This window comes from Cyprinus carpio, chromosome B3 (genome assembly GCF_018340385.1).
Source record: "Cyprinus carpio isolate SPL01 chromosome B3, ASM1834038v1, whole genome shotgun sequence".
Classification (NCBI taxonomy): domain Eukaryota; kingdom Metazoa; phylum Chordata; class Actinopteri; order Cypriniformes; family Cyprinidae; genus Cyprinus; species Cyprinus carpio.
The window spans coordinates 40,572,746-40,594,776 of NC_056599.1; the positions used below are offsets into that span (position 1 = coordinate 40,572,746).

General features: G+C 38.7%; 2 pseudogenes; both read right to left on the reverse strand.

Annotated features, from left to right (window-relative positions):
• Nucleotides 1-1,713: 1,713 nt before the first annotated feature.
• LOC122134392 lies at nt 1,714-2,957 on the reverse strand (annotated as a pseudogene).
• A 5,206-nt stretch (nt 2,958-8,163) lies between these two features.
• LOC122136626 lies at nt 8,164-19,151 on the reverse strand (annotated as a pseudogene).
• Nucleotides 19,152-22,031: the final 2,880 nt, after the last annotated feature.

A 22,031-nucleotide genomic window follows, 5' to 3' on the forward strand; every position in this document is an offset into this window, starting at 1 on the left:
TTTCACAGACAGATTGTGAGTTTGTGAGATGTTACTCCACTTTTCTACACACACATACACACAAATACACACTCACACGCAGTGTGTGTTATTATTAGAGGGAAATTTGCCCGGGGTGCTTTTCAAGTTGCATTTACTGTAGTTCAAGTACTATTAACCCACAGTCTCTTTTTTCTTGATGTTTATACATGTCTTTTGGTTTAAGTTTAAATTGGTGGCATTTTTCACAAGAAACTGCTGCCCAGACCAGTTTAAAGAATTCCCAACTGTATCTGCAGCACCAGTGAGGGGAAGGAAATATTCATGTCACCAGTTGACAAAAAATGTATTTTATATATATAATTATATATATATATATAGATATATATATATATATATATTATATATATATTATATTATATACATACACACAATATTTTTAAATAGTGTAAATAGTAAACCAATATCTATATGGTCAGTGAAATCATGTTCACCTATATACACACACTAGAAATGACAAGGTTAAAATGACGTCACATACTGAAAATTTAAAACTTTTTTGTAAACAAACATTTCTGCGCATTAGATAGTCAAAACAGTAATGTTAAGAAAAATCAAAGTTACTGAACAAATTGGGTACGAAACTGCTAAGGTCTGCTCTGAACATTTTTGTCCTGGCACAGTTCAGTAGTATGGACAGTTTTATGATCTTGTCACAGTATAATGAGACATTAGACCGTTATTGAAGGACTAAGTGTTATAATTATATGGGATACAACAGCAAACTCACAGTCATTCTGATCACCAGATCCACATTCATTTAAGCATTTATTAAAGGCATCTGGAAATAAGCTCCAATTTTAGAACAGCTAAGGAAATATTGTCAGACATGTGTTAATTTTATTTTATTATTTTTTTTTTTTAAATCTGCTCAATTTTTCATATACATATATAATATTTTATTTCTGAATACACAAATAAGGATTTATTGATTATATTAATTATTAATTAATTTCATACTTGTTTTCTCATGTTTTTTTTAATTTACAAATAAGACTAGAAAACAGCATTTTGCTTGTATGCTTTGCCGCTATACCAGTCTTTTAAAATAGCTGACCGAATTTAATGATAAAACATCTTCATTACAGTGCTACTGTTCTGAATATTTAGAAAATTGGCCATAAAACATAATGTATATGTAGTAGAATAACTGTCTATGATAAATCACAGAATAGTTATTAAAACATTGTTGTGAAGAGCAGTTGATGTCATGTGCATGTGCATCTTGACTCTGTAGAGAAGAATGTGTATGTGTGCAGGCGTGTGTGTTTCTTTACAAAGTGACATCGGCAACTGCTGGTCCGGCATGCATATACAGCATTTTAAGTCATTTTTGTGTAAGTCCGTGTGAAACAGGAATTGTTTGATAACATTGTTCTCTGTATTCAAAACTATTAAAAAATGCATAATACGAATAAATAAACCTTGACCGTGGTGTCAGATAAGAGTGACAGAAAATGTCCCCAGGACCAGGATTGAAAACCACAGATGATTACAATTTACAGCACACTGAAAACAGACATAACTGGAGACTAATAAGCTGTGATCATGTCACAAAGCTCTGTGCAAACTGTACATTTTTCATTATTTGTCCCCTTGCAGTCATAATAAGAATTGAAAATATGTATAATTATCAAAGTGAGTTCTCAAAATTGAATGAGCAATCTACCATCATTACTGAGGTACTAGGACCCTTCCTGTCAAAGAAAATAACTGGATATAACAAGTTACATGCATGTACAATGAATTAATTACAATGTACTGAATTATTCTCATCTCCACATACCTGTTGATTTCTTCTTGAAGTAAATGAGCGCAGTAGCTGTGATGATGATTCCCAGCACCAGACCAGAGGCTCCAATAGCAACTTTATTCCTCTCATACTCAAGGAGAGACGGATCGGGAGTACAGTACGTCAAATATAATTTGTGACCCTGGAGCACAAAACCAGTCTTAAGTCTCTGGGGTATATTTGTAGCAATAGCCAAAAATACAAACTTAATTTTTGATTAGTAATATTGCAATGTTAAGCATTCATTTGGACAACTTCAAAAGCGATTTTTCTCAGTATTTCGTTTTTTTTTGCACCCTCAGGTTCCAGATTTTCAGATAGTTGTATCTTATAGCCAATATATTGTCCTATCCTAACAAACCACACATCAATTGAAATATTATTTATTTAGCTTTCAGTTGATGCATAAATCTCAATTTGAAAAATTTAACACTTAAGACTGGTTTTGTGGTCCAGAGTCACGTATATCCAAATATGCTTAACCACAAATACAGTTATAATATGACAGTAGCCCCCGGTTTCACAGACAAGTCTTAAGCCTAGTCCCAGATTGAAATGTAAATCAGAGCTGTTTCAAGTGAAAGAAACTCACACTGACTGATCTTAAAATATACCAGTGCCACTGTTTTTCTCTCAGGAGGGACACAACTAACTACTGTTTTTTTTTTTTTTTTTTTCAAAACATACATTTTATAAAAAAACTTACTTAAATGTCCTAATTGAACTATGGCCTAATCCAAACCAGGCCTATGACTATTAACATTACTATTAACATTTTGTCTAATCTTACCCCAGTCATAGAAATCATGGGTTTATTGAAGCTAGCATGCTCAACCATACAGGAGATCTTCTCTCCAGATTTGGGAGTGTACTCCAGCTCAGAGTGAATTTGGTAGTACCAATCACCACCTCAGCCATCTCCATAGTGGAGGTCACTTCAGAGGTCACTGGTTTACCATCTCTCAGCCAGGAAACTTTGATGTGCGGAGGATAAAATTCATATGCGCTGCACAGTTAACACAGCTGGAGGTCTGCCACCAGCCTGTGTCACTGAACTGAGCTTAACCTTTGGTTTCACTGAATCAAAGAGAGCAACGTATAAATATGCAGTCCATGCATTTCTCATATGTATGTGTGCGTGTATTGCAGGTTGGGGTGTTTGACATAAGAAATGGCATTTGAACAAAGCAGAGAAATATAAATATTTTGACTCAAATTAGGTTTATTTAATTCTTAGATGTTGAGTAGATCACTTTTAACATTAAAAAAAAATCCATTAATAATTGTTTTTCCAGTTAGTATATGCTCATATAGAAATAACACAAATGTTTATACAAAAAAAATTTTTTGTATTGTATTTGTTTTGAGCCACTTACCTACTTAATAAGGTCAGGTGTGTCCCTCGGTTTTAAAAATAAATTTGCATACAGTAACACCAGCTCTCTCTGTTAGCAAAAAGGGGCTATTATCCATCCCCTCTGCAACTCTCATTCCGATCTCGTTCTAAACCCCACAAACTTTCCTCAAGTAACTACCTGTTGAACTGTGTGAATAGAAATTTATTTAAATAAAAGCTGTCAATATACACCATGTCACTGACAATCAGGAGAGCTGTAGATACATCTTGACCGTCTTATGTAATTTAGCGTCATTCAGCCTGAACAAAGAAGCAGAACAATCACAGTGCTGTCAGATAAATATGACAACAAGAAAAAAAAAGAGAGGAACTTTTATAAGTAATTCACAGGGAAAGATGAATCTGTGGAGTACAGTCATATGTCAAATTATGCTGTCCCACAAACAGTTTTTAAGTAATATATTATAGAGAATCCCATCCTCAGAGGACAATCATACAAGTCACCCTTCTAAAAAAACATGCTGAAGTATTATCATTTTAAATCATTTACATCTACTACTACTACTAATGCAGTTATATTGATATTCAGTTGTATTACTCTCATCTTAACCACTTTTTGCTCCAGTCAAATACAGACAGTGTCAGATGAGATGACAACTCAAGTACTGTAGCAGTGACATTTTCACAAGCACTGAAATCCACAGCTGCATGTTGCCAGTGCTTTTATGTTCATGTCAGGTGGGAACGTTTGAGGTGATTGTCCAACCAGTTACTCCAGGTATAAACATCAGATGTTACTAGGTAGTATCCTGCTTTCAATTATCATCATCACAAACTCCATCCACATTATCAATTTAAATAAAACTTATTTTCTTAAAGAAACTATTGAACTCTGACTCTATTGAAAAAACCTTGGTAACTTTATTAACAAATACTGTTATTGTAAATATTTCTTAGTGACTAACACACTAAGGAAGCAGCAAAGTACAGTGACTTTTGAAATACTGGTTATTAACAAATCTATCAGGTTTCCAGAAAATCAATCAATTAATCTTTTTTTTTTTTTTTTTTTTTTTTTGACGTACAAATTGAAAACGGAGACTGTAATATGGCATTACACTGAGAATGAAACAAGAAATTGTATTTCAGTGGGTATCTGCAAACCAGTGACTGACATTTGTAACGCTCTTGAAAGAACCGGAAAGTGTTGTTATCTAAGAGAAAGGATGCATCTCAATTGTCAATTGCACTCTGACTCTGGCTATGTATGTGACCATTGAAAACCGTAGGCATAGGTATTGTATGTGCAGTGGTTCAGTATGTGGATGGGCACCGCGCAGGGCACACACTGCAAGGGCGACCTTGTGGTGTCCCGTGGTGGGGGGGCCTCGCCTAAAAGTTGGACCCGTGACAGACCAGCTTGTGAAACTGATTATTAACCGTTAACAAAATGATATTGTAAATTAGATTTAAAAATCTTAATTAGAATGGGATTACGTGTATGTGGATCCATCATAAAATACTTTGTTTTTTTTCTGTCGCTAAAGGGGTTTAATCCCAATGCGCAAGAATCGCAAATACAGGTCACACACTTGCAGCACTTTTGTGAAGGGAATGGAAAACAGAATAAAATGACCATACAGTTGGTTCTCAATAAATTAGAATGTGGTGACAAAATTTAATTTCTGTTCAGTAATTCACTCAAAATTGGGAAACTCTTGTATTAAATAAATTCAAATACACACAGCCTGAAGTGTCTAAGTTCTCAAGTGTGATGATTTGGCTCAAATTAACAAAAAACACCCCAAATCCCTACCTCAACAAATTAGGAATGCTTCAAAAGAGCCAATAAAAAAACATTTTTAGTGAATGGTTGGCCTTCTGGGAAGTATGTTCATTTTACTGTACATGTCCTCAATACTTGGTAGGGGCTCCTTTTTGCTTTAATTACTGCCTCAATTCAGCATGGCAATGGAAGGTGATTCAATTTGTGGCACTGCTGAGGTGTTATGGAAGCCCCAGGTTCTTGCTTTGACAGTGGCCTTCAGCTGCATCTGCATTGTTTTGGTCTCTTGTTCTCATTTTCCTCTTGACAATACCCCATCAGAGATTCTATCTATTGGGGGTGTCAGGTTGGTCGGAGTTTTTGCTGGCCAGTCAAGGCCAACAACAGCAAGGTCACTTAACCAACTTTGGTGCTTTTGGCAGTTGGGGAGGTGCCAAAATCATGCTGGAAAATGAAATCAACATCTTCAAAAAAGCTGGTCAGCAGAAGGAAAACATTGAAGTGCTCCAAAATCCGTGGTAAACATGCAGTGACTTTGGTTTTCGAAACACAACAATGGCGACACAACACCCGCAGATGCACATTGCACCCCAAGCAATCACAGACTGGTGAAAACTTAACACTGGACTTCAAGCAACTTGGGCACAAGAAGCTCTCCACCTCGTCCTCCTGACATCCTTGATTTCAAATTGAAAATACAAAACTTGCATTCTCAATCTGAAAAGAGGACTTTGGCCACTGGGCAACAGTCCAGTTTCGTCTTCTCCTTAGCCCATGTAAGACACCTCTGACGGAGTGTCTGTGGTTCAGGAGTGGGTAATCAAGAGGAACTACAACAACTGTAGCCACATCCTTGAACAAGTCTGGCTGTGTGGTGGTGCTCTGTGATTTATCCATTGACCCCAGAATCACCAGCCTCATCCATTCCTTGTGAAGTGTTCACTCAAATTTCTTGAATCGATTTGCCTTGACAATCCTCATAAGGCTGCGGTTCTCTCGGTTGGTGTCTTGCTTCAGTTTTTACTTCCTCACACTTTTTTTTTCTTCCACTCACACTTTCTGTTAACTATTGCTTGGATACAGCACTCTGTGAAACAGCCAGCTTTCTTGGCAATGAATTGTGTGTGGCTTATGATTATGTTCCTCCCCTTGTGAAGGGTGTCCAATGATTGTCTTCTGGACAACCTGTCAGCAAGCAGCTTCTCTGCTCCATGATTGTGTTATAGCCTAGTGAACCAAACTGAGAAACCATTTTGAAGGCTCAGGAAACCTTTGGTAGTGTTTTAGAGAGTTGATTAGCTGTGATTGGGCATGTCACCATATTCTGATTTCATGTTTATTATTTAATTGTATATATAAATTTTGTAGTATAATTTTATAGCTGCTTTTATTTATGATTTAATTTGGTTTCTGTTCTGAATAATAAGTAAAATGTGAAGGATTTGCATCAGATTGTTTTAAAACCATGCAGCAAACATTTAGCTTGAATAATAAATGATACGTAAAAAAAATAATAAAAATAAAAAAAAACCTTACAAAAGTTACTTTTAATTGCATTCCTTCACTACTTGGCTGCTTTTAAGAACATGGTTTCATTAATAACATTTATGGGTAAGTAATGTAAAACATTGTCAGAGTTAGTTTGTATAACATTGTTAAAGACAAACAAATCGTTATATACAGATAGAAGAAAATAGTTTGATGAGATGCAAAATAATTCAACTATTAGCAAACTGGCCACACCACTTGTTACACTGATTTGATGCTGTGAGAGGGCCCCACCTTCACTCATGCGGGGGACCTACACATGTTTGCACAACTGCAAATGTGTGTAGCCCAAATGCCCAATTTGGACATATTACATCAACCATGTTTCTTACTATTCATGTGAAACCAACACTGAGTTGCCTTCGCTTTACTCATCGTCATTTATGAATCCTTGCATAGGGACGGTAAACGCATCTCCTTTGTATTGCTACTTCAAAACTCACCAGGACTTTTGTAAGTTAATCTCAGGAGGTCTACTTTTCATCCTACAGTTTTATTAACACTGTGAATTTGTGACATTTTACATCGTTTTCACATAATTTTCTTAGTCTGCTATAAAAGGCATATTTGGATGCTTCCAATCAATAATTCAGTTTCTCTTTTATTTTTGGTACATTTGCTAATTCACAAAGCTGGTTCTCATCGTCATGATGTATGCAACACACCAAATCAAAAAACCCTATGTTTTTTGTTTTTATTAAAAGAAATCTGTCAATCAATTTACTAATTAATTTAAATACAATTAGTTTCAAATAGGTTAGGGATGCATGAGGTTTTGGCTATTGAAGGAAACACTGGGATAACTCTGACATCCCACATTACACAATTAAATCAAATGTAGGCACAGATTTAGCCAAAGGTTTGTCTGTTTCTTTAGTGCATTTTGCCTACGTTCTACAACTGCCATGCGTATGTTGCAAATAATGCAAAATAAAGAGCTGGATCTAAATACAAACAGGTGATGTTTAACGAAAAAAGACACAAAACACACTGGCACAACTAACTTTATAATGACAAGATCACATCAAGAACAGAAGAAAACACAAATGCTTAAATACACAGAGAAACTAATTAACAGGTGCAACAGGTATAAAATAATGAATCATCAAGGAAACTAAAACCCAGGAAAATGACTGAAAATTATGACACAGAATGATTAAAAAAAAAATTTTTGTCAAAGAAGAAAATACTAAGCTTCTGAAATATATGAATTACAATAATTACACTAATGTGATTTAAGATTCATTTACATCATCATTTCAAATGTCTATATGTTACTGAGAAAGTGTTTTTTAATCAATGTTATTAAAAATAATTTATGACCATGTGATGAGAGTATAGATTACTTCTTATGAATTGCAAAGTGTGATGTGTAAGATTTAAGAAAAATCAGTTAAAGGCTTTGTTGAGATTTATAATGACAGAATAACAGATTTTTTTTCAGTTTTGGGTAAACTATCCCCTATAATGCAGGTTTAGTGTTACACAGTAAGTAAGGTTCTAATCATGCTTTGAAGTATTGAGAGGCATAAAAGGTTGATTTACTCCAAAGGTATAACCTTTAACATCAATTGTCACTTGTCATGTAGAAAGGAAAAGTGACAATTGTTATTGTTTTCAAAGTGCTCTCAGTTGAAAACAATTAACAGATATTTTCAAAGTTTGCTTCCAAGGCTTCATAAGTCAGTGACAGTTGTGTCCTTTAATGAGGAAGAATGTTCCCAAAATGACTCCCAACAGCCCAAGAGTCAGACCTACTCCACAAAACACTGCTGGACCAACACTTGGGAGGGCAACATCTACATCTGGAAGATAAATCCATGGGATAAAAGATTAACAAGTAATTTTGGTCCCACTTTATAATGTGTCCCTAATAACCTGTGTACTTACATAGTAAATAGACGTGTACGTAGTATGTAACCACAGTGTAAGTACACATTGGTACATAGTATCTACAGCTCTAATGTTTGTGTAACTACACATGTAACAATCCACTGAATGGTATGTGTAAGTACAACGTGTAACAGGACTAACAACACGTTTTGGTAAAGACAGTGTTACACTTTACTAAGTTAGGCTTTACATATAATTGTGGTTGGTGTCCAGAATGTTACACAATTTACACATAACATATAATTGTGTCCAGAATCCAAAACTTTACACTAACTCCTCTGTGGGACAGTTTCCTGTGGAGTTACTGGAGTGCACCAACTCCAACTCGAGATCCAACTCCTCCCACTTTACTAAATATATTTTAGGGTAGGTTTATCCCTAAACCTACCCATCTCCACCCCATGGATCCCATTGTCCACCCTAAACCTACCCATCCCACCCCCTGGATCAAATGGTTCCAATTACTCTTATACATATTGTTGTTACAAAATGTAGTTATATAATTCCTGTTACACGAGTACTTAGTGAAGTGAAAAAAGTGTTGTTACCAATGTCCTGTTACACATTTGTACAAACCCGATTCCAAAAAAGTTGGGACACTGAACAAATTGTGAGTAAAAAAGGAATGGAATAATTTACAAATCTCATAAACTTATATTTTATTCACAATAGAATATAGATAACATATCAAAAGTTGAAAGTGAGACATTTTGAAATGTCATGCCAAAACATCAGCTCATTTTGGATTACATGAGAGCTACACATTCCAAAAAAGTTGGGACAGGTAGCAATAAGAGGCCGGAAAAGTTAAATGTACATATAAGGAACAGCTGGAGGACCATTTTGCAACTTATTAGGTCAATTGGCAACATGATTGGGTATAAAAAAAGCCTCTCAGAGTGGCAGTGTCTCTCAGAAGTCAAGATGGGCAGAGGATCACCAATTCCACCAATGCTGTGGCGAAAAATAGTGGCGCATTATCAGAAAGGAGTTTCTCAGAGGAAAATTGCAAAGAGTTTGAAGTTATCATCATCTACCAGTGCATAATATCATCCAAAGATTCAGAGAATCTGGAACAGTCCTCTGGGCGTAAGGGTCAAGGCCGGAAAAACCATACGGGCCCTTAGACGGCACTGCATCACATACAGCAATGCTACTGTAATGGAAAATCACAACACTGGGCTCAGGAATACTTCTAAAAAACATTGTTTGTGAACACAATCCACCGTGCCATTCGACGTTGCCGGCTAAAACTCTATAGGTCAGAAAAGAAAGCCATATCTAAACATGATCCAGAAGCGCAGGCGTTTTTCTCTGGGCCGAGGCTCATTTTAAAATGGACTGTGGCAAAGTGGAAAACTGTTCTGTGGTCAGACGAATCAAAATTTAAAGTTCTTTTTGGAAAACTGGGACACCATATCATCTGGACTAAAGTGGACAAGGATAACCCAAGTTGTTATCAGCGCTCAGTTAAGAAGCCTACATCTCTGATGGTAAAGGGTTGCATGAGTGCGTGTGGCATGGGCAGCTTACACATCTGGAAAGGCACCATCAAAGGTATATCCAAGTTCTAGAACAAGATATGCTCCCATCCAGACGTCGTCTCTTTCAGGGAATGACCTTGCATTTTCCAACATGACAATGCCAGACCACATGGGGCAGCTGTGGCCTAATGGTTAGAGATTTGGACTTGTAACCAGAAGGTCGCAGGTTCGAGTATCGGTGCTGGCAGGAGTTGTAGGTGGGAGGGTGGATAAGGTGAATGAACAGCGCTCTCTCTCCACCCTCAATACCCCATGGCTGAAGTGCCCTGAGCAAGGCACTGAACCCCCAGTTTGCTCCCCGGGCGCTGGCTATTATAGCTGCCCACTGCTCCGGGTGTGTGTTAACGGTGTGTTCACTTCTCACTGCTGTGTGTGTGCACTTGGATGGGTTAAATGCAGAGCACCAATTTCGAGTATGGGTTACCATACTTTGACAAATGTCACGACTTTCACTTTCATACTGCATCAATTACACATCATGGCTGCGTAGAAGAAGGATCCGGGTACTGAAATGGCCAGCCTGCAGTCCAGATATTTCACCCATAGAAAACATTTGGAGCATCATAAAGAGGAAGTTGCGACAAAGAAGACCTAAGACAGTTGAGCAACTAGAATATTTATTAGGCAAGAATGGGACAACATTCCTATTCCTAAACTTGAGCAACTTGTCTCCTCAGTCCCCAGACATTTGCAGACTGTTATAAAAAGAAGAGGGGATGCCACACAGTGTTTTGAGAGGCCTTGTCCCAACTTTTTTGAGATGTGTTTGATGCCATGAAATTTAAAATCAACTTATTTTTTTCCTTAAAAATTATATATATTTTTCTCAGTTTAAACATTTGATATGTCATCTATGTTGTATTCTAAATAAAATAGTTAAAATTTGAAACTTCACATCATTGTGCATTTTTTGTATTCACAATTTGTACAGTGTCCCCAACTTTTTTTGATCGGGTTTGTACTAACACAAACCATCCTGAGGGTTGTTACATGTGTGTGGTTACAGAAATATTACACAGCTGTAGATACTATGTACACAATGTGTACTTACACTGTTACATACTACGTACACATATAGTTACTATGCAAGTACACAGATATTAGGGACACTTAATATAAAGATGGGCCAACAACAACAAAAAGCTGTAATATTGTCCATTCTATTGAAAATCACACTCACCCCCATGTTTTGGTCTGAGGTTGACCCTGGAGGGCTCTGTGGTTCACACAGCTGTAAATGTCTCCCTCAGGTGTGAACTTAAGAGTGGAGAAGATGTTGAATGTATCATCTGTCCTTGGACGGTACTGACTTAAACTTATGCCCTCTGTCACAATAACATTATTCTTAGTCCATGAGATGTTGACAGATGGAGGATAGAAGCCAGTCGCATGACAGATGAGAGTGTTCTGAACACCCAGCTCTACATCATCTTTTGGATAGATGGATGTCTGGGGTGCATCTAGATCTAAACACAGAAAACTTTATTCATTCATTCTGTAGTTCAGTCGAGTAAGCAAAGATATCTTAATATGCATTATATAAACATTTGAGGCACAACTTTATGACACGGAGTACATGTTTTACACACATAACATTCAAAAGATTGGAATCTTTAGGTATTTTTCTTGTTACACCAAGGCTGCATTTATTTGACCCAAAAAAAAAAAAAAAAATAAAACAGCAGCACAGCGATAACCCATTCAGGGTAAACAGAACAGAACCAGCGCTGATAGTAAACTGATGCACTCTTGACTAACGTGACCTGCCAGAACTAACTCTATACTTGATTAACATACAGTTTGTATTGACAGTATGGTTCTGTTCTGGGCAAGAAATCCCCAACAGCCTAGCATGCATAAGAGCAGTGAGTGCAGCAGTGATTCCCCCCAAACAACACCATTTTGCCAACCTCTCCCAACCACAAACTTACAGGGTGAACGTGGCAGCAAAGCGTTGCTTTTCTGTTACAAGCAGTGGAAAAGAGCAGCATGCCCCTTTAAATGCAGTTACTAGCTTAAAGCAACAAGCATGTTGCCAATTCCTGAAAAACTTATGCAACAAGCATTTACCAATTAAAAAGGAAAGCCTTAAGTAAAATATTACAGATGTCTTTAATGTTCTTAATGACAACTGTTTAAGGAAACACCATAAAGCAAGATAAATGACATTTAAATGAAGATAAATGTCTGGCTCAAAGAGGTATATCAGAACACTGAGTCCTGACTGAAGAGGAGAGAATGGAGACTAATTAGCTGCTGTGCAACACAATAAATCTGGTGATAATACTGAACGGTGATCACGGAAGGGTGTCATATTCCTATAGGGTAAATGTGGGTCAACTGATAGTCAGCAGATGCAAGCTTGACCGTGAGAACTAATGATATGCTTGATAATTGTGGAATACCTTTTACAATTTAAAAAGTAGCTTTTTCTCTTTTAATATATTTTAGAATGTAATTTAGTTTTTTGTGATTATTCTTGTTGTTCCCCTTTCAGTCGGTCACTCCGAGTCACGTCGGTAACCGACGAATTGGATCTCGCTTAGAGAGACCCAATCCACTTTGAGTGTAACTAAATGTGTACATTGGCATGCGATGATTTCATCCAGCTGCCGCTGATCACAGCATAAGTATAAGTAGCAGCAGGTGCAATACATATTCAGCTTTTCGCTCGCGTCGGAGCTGAGCGATCACATCGTTTCAGCTCCTGACTACTCTACTGAGAGAAGAAGACTGAAAGAGTTCAGCGCGCAAAGCTCTTTGAGAGCTCTTAGTGTTGGTGGTACTGCGCTTCTGCGGTGGTGGTTTCCCGTTGTGTGAGTGGTTGCACACACAGCTGCACTACCCCGTTTTTGTTGCAGGCGGCCATCTCTCCTGTGCGCTTCAGCACGCTAAAAGAGCTCTTTCCCTAAAAGATCATACATGGTTGAGTCTTTTTAAAGATGACGTTGCGTCTCGCAAACTCGATGTTATGTCTTTGTAAAGATGATGTGGGTCTTGCTATAAACAATGTATCACCGTGCATTTCTGGATTCTGTCATTACCTGCCACTGGGTGATGGTCACAATCGCTGCCTCACCTGTCTGGGCATTAAGCACACTGAGGTGGCGCTCGTGGATGAGTCATGTTCTCATTGAAGGAAGATGACCATCTCTAAGCTGCGGGCCAAGGTCTGTTACATTACAAGGGGCAGAGATCCCGTTTGCTCTGCCTCGATCTAGTTTCTTGTCATGGCAGTAGTCAGGTGGGGGCTACTTCAGGCAGTAGCATGGGCAGTCTGAGGGTTACAGTGGTGGCAACCCTCCAGGGAACCAACCCTCGAGGGACCCATTGCTCCTCTTGCACTCTGCAACCACTTGAGCTGCCACTGGAATGTGCTGGGCCCTCTACAAGGAGCGTACCAGCAGTATCCGTTGGCGCTCCTCCCGACGACCGGATGTCAATCGCTGCATTGGGGGGTGAGCCAGAGCATTTTGGAGAGGATGATTTGGCTGCGCTGCTGCCCTCCGAGACTGTAGCAATGCCTGATTTCGGAACTGGAAATGACAGTAATGCTTTCCTGGGACGCCGTGAGGGTAGGGCTTGACTGGAGACCTTCACCGTGTCCCAGCCCTCAAGGTTGGACAATTGGCACTTCAGGGTGGTCCGTGCTGGTTCTCAGCGCCCCGCCCTGGTGCCGTTCTTCCCCGGAGAGATGCATGAGGGGCTTACCAGATCATGGATGGCACCTTTTCTTCTGCTGAAACACTCGTCTGGGCAGTAACACTTTATTTCAATAGTCCACTTTAGACATTCTACTAACAATAAATAACATTGCAACTACATGTCAACTAGCAGTTAGAGTATTAGTAGACTGTCTGCTTAATATGTTCTAACACTTTCTTTTTTCAATTTATTAAACTAACCTTAAACCTACCCTAACATTCTACTCTGAGAGTTAGTAGACATGTTGTTGCAAAATTAATGAGAATTAGTTTGACATGTAGTTACAAAGTTAAATATAGTTAGTAGAATGTCTAAAGTAGACTATTGAAAAAAAAGTGTAACCACTGGTTCTTCAGGCTAAAGCACTGAGGGACCTGCACGAGGGTGGTCACGATCCGGAAGTTCTAAAAGAGCTCCGAACCACAAATGTCCTCGCACTCTGTGCGACAAAGGTCACTGCGAGTTCTCTGGGTCGTGTGAGTTCACTGCGAGTTCACTTGTGTTCCAGGACCATCACCTCTGCCTGTGTTTGGTCAACATGAGGGACACCGATAAGTCGGTTCCTCAAGTTCCCTGTGTCCCAGACTGGACTCTTCGGTGACACAGTCGACAACAAGGCCCAGAGGTTCTCGGCTGCACAGAAGCAGACTGAGGCACACGTCCTGCCCCGGTGGGTAGCTGCTGCCTCCACCCGTCCGCCGGCTGCAGTGCCCCAGCCTGCTCATCGCCGAGGGTGGCCCATTGCATCCACCCCCACTCCCATGCCACAACCGCAGCAGCCTCAAGCTAGCGGTGCCATGGAGCTGGGTGACCCAGAGAAAGAGGGAACTTTTCTTTGGGGGGTGGTAAATGCACCTCTCCCTCCCCTGGAGGAGGGCCGGGTGGAGAATCTGGTATCCAAAAAATCTCGACAGGAGAGCACTTTTTGCTTCTGCCAAGACTTCTCACTGCCAGTTGTTTTACTCCCAGACCAATGGAACACTCAGCACAGATGCATTGGCACACAGTTGGCTGCGGGGCCTCCGCAAGTATGCGTTTCCATCAGTGAGCCTTCTCGCACATACACTGTACAAGATCAGGGAGCACGAAGAGCAGATCCTGCTCGTGGCGCCTTATTGGCCCACTCTAACCTGGTTCCCAGAACTGATGCTCCTCGTGACTGCTGCTCCTCCTTGTCAGATTCCTCTGAGGAAGGATCTACTGACTCAGAGACTGAGCACCTTATGGCACCCGCGTCCAGACCTCTGGAAATTTCATGTCTGGTCCCTGGACAGGGCGTGGAGGTTCTAGGTGACCTACACCCTATTGCTGCCAACCATGACCCTGTGGAAGGGAAGTCAGTGGGAAAGCATGACTTGGTCATCAGGTTCCTTAGGGGGGCCAGAAGGTTAAATCCTCCATGGCCCCCCTCCATACCTTCTTGGGACCTGTCTCTAGTACTTAAAGCACTACAGCAGAGACTATTTGAGCCTTTGCAGACAGTTGAGCTGAAGTTTCTGTTAGTGAAAACTCTGCTCCTGCTTGCACTGGCCTCCATCAAGAGGGTGGGGGACCTGCATGCATTTTCGGTTGATGATTCATGCCTAGAGTTGTTTGGGCCGGCTGACTCCCAGGTAATCCTGAGGCCCTGGTCCAGCTATGTGCCCAAAGGTTCCCACTATTCCCTTCAGGGATCAGGTGGTGAGCCTGCAAGCGCTGCCCTCGGAGATGGCAGAACCCAGCCCCTAGCTTTGCTTGTCCTGTCCGAAAAAGGCGTTGAGATGCTACGTTGACAGTGACACAAAGCTTCAGGACCTCAGACCAACTATTTTGTCTGTCACGGAGGCCAGCAGAAGGAGAATGCCATCTCTAAGCAGAGGATGGCACACTGGATAGTGGATGCCATCACCCTGGCTTATCAGGCACAGGTTTTGCCCTGCCCATTCAGGTTGAGAGCCCCTCTACTAGAAGTGTTGCATCCTCCTGGGCTCTGGGCTCGTGGTGCCCTCGCTGACAGATATTTGTAGAGCTGCGGGGCGGGCAACCCCCAACACGTTCGATAGATTCTATAAGCCTTTGTGTGAAGCTGGTATCCTCCTTTGTTCTCACCTCAAACGGGTAGGAGCACTGAGAGGCCTGGCTTCCAGTCAGCTTGCTATAACTGCTCCAGAGAGTCCATACTGTAGACCCTGTCGAGCTCCCTCCATCCCCTTGGCAGCCAGATGTGGCAGAACGTCCGGCGCCAGGCCACATAAACTCGATGAATCCATGAGAACCGGTAGAGAGCTGGGTTCTATATGTCATGACCCAAGTGGATCACATATGTGTAAATCTGCGGTATAGCCTCAGGGACCGTGTTTCTCCCCGGCAGACTTCTGCCATTTTCCAAGAGAGTTACAATCATCTCTAATCTTCCATATGCACCAAACAGTTCAGTATTCAATTTGATATTCAGTTCAAAATCTTTTGTAACATTTGATTAAAAGTGGCAGTAAAGACTGTTTTATAATGTCATGCATCCTTTTGAACACTTGTTTTCAACATTGATAGTAATAGGAAATTTATTTTGACCAGCAAATCAGCATATTAGAAAGATTTCTGAAGGATCGTGTGACACTGAAGACTAGAGTAATGATGCTGATTTTTTATTATTATTAAGACCCAGGGAACATATGATATAACAGGTCTTGGTGAGATATGATGAGGAGACTGACCTCCTTCAAAACACCCTTTGGGTATGAGGAACCTCCTTCACTATAGGCGTAATTTATAGCATCAGCTCCAACTCCCTGCAACCAGTACCAACTTTAGCAGCCACCTCTCTGTCTTATATACACAGGAAAACTCACCCTAACCAGAGATGATATCTGTGCCCCCAGAACCAAAGGAGGAGTCCACGCCCACCATGGACCCAGCTCTAGAGCCCCCTCCCCCTCCAGTCACCAGAGCCAGAGCCAGTCATTATGTCCATCATAAAACCTGAGCCAGTTGTCACATCCATCCCAAGGCCAGATCTTGTTCCAGGTCTGTCCGAGGGGCCAAAAGAAGAGCACTGGCTAATTGATTCTTGGTCAACAGCAGAACCACAAATGTCAGCTTACAGTTAGCTAACAGGGGCTTTTTTGGAAATGCACGCCTTTGTCCTTCCTACCACTTCCATGGATCCACCTGCTCTGCTGGTGCTGCACATCTCCTTGGCTTCACCCTCTGTGCTGGCTCCCTCCAGCTCTTCGGCTCCACCTCAGTCTTCTTCTCCAGTAGCTCAGCCTTGTGAGGTGGAGTCTCTGGGCCCATGACACCACCTTGGCCTGTCAGTCTGCTGCCTCCACCATGGTTCCACACTCCACTTGTTCCTTGTTGTCCTGGTTTTGCCGCAGACTTCTGGGCCTCTGGCTGTGCCTTAGCCTTCCACGCCGTCAGTTCGATTGGGCTCCTTCTTCCCTCTGGCTCTTCCTGTGTCCTCTCTACCTCTGGTTTTGCCCTTCTTCCGGGCCTCTTTGTCATTTGCCTTAGTTACTTATTTTCATCTGTGTCTAGTTAAGTTGCCTTGGTTTGCTTCTTGTGTATATAGCTCTGTGTTTTAGTTGCTCCTTGTTAGTTCTCATGTTTACTTTGTGTGGTAAATGTGTTCCTGGTATTCTGTGTAGAATGAGGTGTATGCTTACAATGTATGCACAGCTCCCACATGCACTTTGAATTGTTTTTACACTACTTTTGTCCATTAGGTTTTCAACACTGAACTGGGCCATTGTTTAACAGTCGGAAAAGATCAGGCTTACTCTAGGTCAGGGAGAAAGCCTTTGATCATATAGATCACCAATATCAGTTTCATGTTCTTATGTGTTATGATGTTGGGAAAAAAATGTATCAGTGTTTCATGCTTGAATGAATAAATGAATAAATGAATGGTTCTGTTGTATTGAATTTTCGTAGATGTGATGCAACATACACACATTCTGCTTTCTTTACCTTCTCAGATATAACCTAATCCATCATTTCTAGTTGTAACATCATGTTTTCAAATTAGTGACAGAGGTTTGGGCACTTTTTAATTGCAATAAAAGATACTGAACCTGTGGTGTAAGAATCATTTTGTTAATTATAATTTTGTATTTTGGACACTGCTGATATGTAGCAATAACACACTGTTGTTTATGTAATATTGGTTATTTAATGAAACCAATTATAAACCCTTAAGAAAGTGAACATTAAAATGTCATGTTTAAAAACTGTAAACGTGTAAAGGCTCATAGCACATTCTCATGTCTTACCCATTTCTAGTGGTAGGCTCTTGAATGTTTGAATAAATATTGGTAAGTCACGTTTGCATCCTACTATTGCATCAGAACCGATTTCATAAAACTTGGGAAATGTTATGTTTTTTGGTCCCAAAAAATCAGGTAGTGTGTCTACTGCTGTCTTTTGTTTAAAGTTGACATGCCCCAGTTCCTCTTCATCATATCCAATGTAAAACTCTTCTTCCACATCAGAGCATGCAGCATATAGAAAAGCTTCATGTTCAACTGAAATAAATTCAACATCATAAAACAAATACAATAAGTTTAATTTTTTAGGTTGACAATTCAGTTACTTTGGATAGCTGAGAAAATGATACAATATATTTCTTGCTGATGTCAATCAATAGAGATTTTCCATATCATCAAAATTGCAATGTAAATTATCCTCACAGCTTTTAGGGCTGAACTACTACAATAACTTGATGTTTTTGACAAGTTAGAGAACATTTATTCATTTTACTTGCATTGTTCATTTATTTATTATTATTATTTTTTTTTAAATTTTGAAACTGGTATGTAAACTGGTGAAATTTTACTGGTAGGCCAATGATTAATGACATTAGCCAAAATCAGATAAGACTATTCTTCTAAACTATATTTGAGTTAGAATTCTTAAAACCCAGCATCTGTGATTTCAAGTATCTATTTGGATGACATCTTTGTTTACATTTCAAAAATGTTATGTGGCCAGTACAGAACGTCTGCTGTGTTTGAGTGACTCTAATATTCCATACATTTCTTATAATGACTCAGTAAATACTGTCTTACAATTCAATAATATTATGTATCATATAAAACTCCTAAATTACCTATTTTTTAGTATTACTTTTTTTTACTGATTTTTATTATATTGAACAAATATTCCCATTAAGTTGCTAGATGTTTTGCAAAAAAATCAATACTTGAAAATTACTACTTGTCGATAATAACAAAGCATTTAAAAAAATAATAATAAACCAAAACTTCTGATAACCTTACACAATAATCTTATAACGGAAACATTTAATGAAACATTTAACTCTAATGAACGCACAAAAGCAGCTTTTGAAATGACTAGGTGTTACAAGTGATTAGTTATAAGTTTGCTATTTTATCATTATTATATCATTTATGAAAATAGTACCTAAGCAAATTAAAAAACTTCAACTTACATTGAGCACTAGTTGAGAGAACAGCGGTTAGGGTGAGAATGGGTTATGTACAGCTCCATCTTGATAGATTACAGTTGAACAGTCATCACTAAAAAAATTAAACCGAGGTGAAAAAACAGGTGTTATTTTAAAGTTTTTTCATCATCCACTCAGAGTTTGACACACACAATGACACGGCTGTTTCTAAGAAGAATAAAAAAGGTTTTCCTCTTTCATCTGACATGCAGCTGGCTAATCTTTTCTAACATAGGATACATTGAGTCTGCATGTGCAAACATAAAACTGCAGTAACAAACTATGGATTTAACCCCCCCCCCAAAAAGTTATTTAAAGTGTAGCCAGTTGCATAAAAGCTTTAGACTAGTCTTTTTATTTCTTTAAGACGGGTCATTATTTGTTTATTTATTTAGCTTAATATATATATATATATTTTGGTTACATAAAATCGTACATTATTTGTTTATTTTATTTAGCTATATATATATATATATATATATATATATATATATATATGTATATATATATATATTTGGTTACATAACATTGTACATTATTCAAAGCTGAATGCAAATCCCCTTAACTAACTGATAGCTGGTCAGACTAGTTCTTAAGGCACTTAACATGGAGGCTAAGTTTATGCAACTGGCCCCTGTACATTGTAGTTTTATACACATTTTTTAGGGGCAGACATTGCTTAAAGATAAAGGCAAAGCAACTGGGAGATGACCTTAAATAAAGCATGCAAGTGAAGTATTCAGGTATAGAAAACAAATTAATAAATACTTTAAAAGAAGTGTGAAATATGTTTTCTCTGTTTTGGAGGGATAATCATTTTTAAATCATTCCCCATTTATTACATCAAAAATTTGTAAAACTTCATTATAGTTAAAGGTATTTTATCAGCTGTTTATTATTCATGCAACAATACTTATTACTGTTACAGTTTTTATTAATACCATTGCTAAATAGATGATACATTTGTCTACTGCTCTTATCAATGTTTTTAGCATGACTTGTGAAAATTTAACTACTAATTTATTTTAATTTAATATCTAATTTTAACATCTAATTTAAATTAACTAATTGTGACAACTAACAACTGAATGGCATAAGCAAACACTAGCTATGTAGAAGCCTATGCTATTTCATTTCATTCTGGAACCTACTTGTTTTACAGATCTGTGTGTAATAGTGTTATATGCTACTGTTTTGACAGCATTGATAATGTTTCTGACCGAATATGCTATCCAGTCAGCAATAACCTGTCCATGGGCTTTTTTGATTACTGTCATAGTGCTGGCGATGCAGTGTTGCCAGATATTGCCATTAAAACAAACAAAAATTGAAAAATAAATAAAAATAAACAGAAATTATTTCAAATCTTTTGTAAATAAGATAATGTAAAGATATCACTGACCCTAAACTGCAACGTCCTACTTTATTAACTTTCTAAAGTGTTAAATTAAGTGGAAAAGACAAGTCTGAAAATGTTTATAATAGCTAGATCTGGCAACATGGAGGCTGCACCCACGCCCCAGTGTTGCCAGACGTACGATAATTATCGTATTTGTACGATAATTTTGACCTCTGTATGATGTACGATCAATAATGAAAAATATCCCATAATGTATGATAATTTCAGAATTGTATGAAAATTCAAATGATGGAAGTTGTAGTCATAGGGCTTCTATACTCATACACGAAATCGACTCATTACAGACACTCTAAATGCGCTAGTGCACACCTCACACCGTGTCTACACCAGACGCAACATGCTGCGCCGCAACAGCTAAAGTCCGTCTACACTGGACATGACAAAGGGACCATTGAAAATCATTTGAAATTTGTGTAAGTACGTCATAAATAGAATGCAACAGCAGTTTACTGTTGGGAATTTGTCTGACTTACAATAAAGTGAACAGGAACTGGCTGAAACCTCTTACTACAAACTTTGCTTAAGAGAATCATTTGTCTGATATCATCATCTTTACCTTAAATGCTAAATACAATATACTTCACCTTAGTTTTTCATGTGACGCTAAGTCAGGAAATAGGATCACAGATCTTCTGAAAAAGATTCTTACATTTCTAATCAGGGTGATACACAACACTTTTAAATCACCTGCATGTCTCATGCACCAAGACAACATTGCAGTACAAAGCACATAACATTACAATAATAATGAACATAACTTATTTGCTTATTTTCAAATTTTCTTCTACGTTTTTGTAGATGTGAGGTGTCCGTGGACGTTCAGTGCTCATGAACCCACCAAGAACAGCCTTGCCTCAGCCAGTTTTTCTGGAATTTGCCGCTGACTCTGATGTCTCTGTAGTGGTTAAACTTGAAATATTTGGTAATGAGAAATGGTCTGTGTGTTATTGATAGTGATTTTGGTTACATTGTTGTGCCATTAGATGGCGACAAGAGACTGTATTTATGAGTCAGTAACAAAAGTAGTACAGTCAATGGCAATCTAGCATGTTCTGTACCTGCATAAGAGGAAATTACTTTACATACCAGCAGGATGGATATGGATATTTGAACCATACCGAACGAAGCAGCTCTTTCTCTTCATTTCAGATGGCAATCGCATATTAGTGGTCCGACCAAGATTGGATGATAAGAAGCTTGGCTTTTAAATATTATAATTTTTTTTGTGACATTATTTTGACATATGTCCCCTTGCAATCTTTTTCGAATACAACTGTGAGGTCCTCTATAGTGTGCATTTGTAGACTGCATAAACACATGTACTCTGAAGTCGTGGCCTAATGGTTAGAGAGTCGGACTCCCTTTAATGGTCAGTGTTTCAAATGATTACCAGTGTGCACCAATTTACCAGAACATACTGGTGCACTGTTGGTTGCATTGGCTCTCCTCCTTTCCTATTTATATTTTTAACACAATGTATTTATTTGTTTCTATTTAATTATAT